Source organism: Dipodomys merriami, unplaced genomic scaffold (genome assembly GCF_024711535.1).
Source record: "Dipodomys merriami isolate MVZ:Mamm:240054 unplaced genomic scaffold, mDipMer1.0.p SCAF_214, whole genome shotgun sequence".
Taxonomy (NCBI): domain Eukaryota; kingdom Metazoa; phylum Chordata; class Mammalia; order Rodentia; family Heteromyidae; genus Dipodomys; species Dipodomys merriami.
Window position 1 is genome coordinate 1,618,665 of NW_027203538.1, and position 1,521 is coordinate 1,620,185.

General features: G+C 34.3%; 1 non-coding gene across 1 annotated transcript; it reads right to left on the reverse strand.

Annotated features, from left to right (window-relative positions):
• Positions 1 to 863: 863 nt before the first annotated feature.
• On the reverse strand, positions 864 to 970 carry LOC138834422 (U6 spliceosomal RNA). The gene has a single exon (XR_011374096.1). It is a non-coding gene; the product is annotated as a U6 spliceosomal RNA (small nuclear RNA).
• Between the last annotated feature and the right edge of the window lie 551 nt (positions 971 to 1,521).

Genomic DNA, 1,521 nt, shown 5'->3' on the forward strand with positions numbered 1-1,521 from the left:
TTTATATTTCCCCTACCATCCCTTCCCTCCCACCTCCACAAGTACACTCCCCTCTCGCTTCCTTCCTCTGCCTAAATTGCAAAGTTCATTTTTCAACATAGTGTCTTGTGCATCCATTGTTACAATGGGTCAACTTCTATCCCTATTTGAGCATTTTTCCCCTTCCCCTCCCCAAATTAGAGAAGCATACATACAAGATGTAAGTGCTCCAACTTCAAATACAGAGAAAAGAGGGGTTATAGCGTGGGGAGAAACATACAAAGAAACAAAATAAATGACATTGCAAATTATAAGTACTTAGAAACAATAGCAAAAAACAAAAAACCACTTGTGACCCTATCTTGAGGTTCAATTTCTTTAACATCATCTTATCTGGTTATATGCACATATCTTTTGAACTTTTCTGCTTATCCAGACATACATTCGTCATTGAAAATAAGGGGAATCATCGGACCTATGTTTCTTTGGACTTGGCTTACTTCACTCAATATTTTTTTTTCCATTTCCTAACAAATTGGGCGATGTCATTCTTTCTGATGGAGGCATAGAATTCCATTGTGTATATATACCATATTTTCTTGATCCATTCATCTAATTGGGGCACCTGGGTTGGTTCCATATCTTAGCTATCGTAAATAATGTTGCAATAACCATCGTTGTGTTGGTAGTTTTAGTGTGGTCTTGTTTATGATCATTTGGGTAAATCCCCAAAAGTGGGATTAATGTGTCATAGGGGAGTTTTATGTGGAGTCTTCTGATGAACCTCCATACTGCTTTCCGAAGTAGTTGAACAAGTTTACACTCCTACCAAGAATGCAGTATGGTTCCTTTGTGGCCACATACCTTTCAGCATCTGTTGTTGTTAAAATATGGAACGCTCCAAGAATTTGCATGTCATCCATGTACAGGGTGCATGCTAATCTTCTATGTATCAATCCAATGTTAGTGTGTGTGATGCTAAATTGAGCACAGAACATTTTTATACATAAAGTAAAATTTTATTGATTTTATTAAACTAGACAATTCAACAAAAAGCAAGTTCAAAAGAATAGTTGTGAAATTTTAGAATCATGTATTTCTTATATAAGCACACATTTAAGAATAAAACCAAGATAGACATGCCAAAAACAAAATAATTCCAGATATTTGTAGTTCAAGAGATGTGTAGGAGGAAGAATTCAATTATTCTATGCAAAGCACCTGTCAAAATGAACATTGCAGCAACTGTTAAGTTTTATTAAAAGTTTTGATGTTTAAATATGCTTAATTTTGGGATTGTGCTTATATATGCCAAAAATAGGACTGTTTGGCAGGTATACAACTTTTCTGTAAAGTATTTAAGATTTATGGTAGCAGACATTAAGTACTAAGTATGTACATTTCAGAGTTTATGGAAACTTTATTAATGAGAAGTTGCAAAGTCTTTGTGTAAAGAGGCAGAGTGAAGAGTTAAGATTTTAACTACACAGTTTCTATTAAAACTTTAGGGATTCCTTACTTTATTTGTTAGCAAGGAATAAA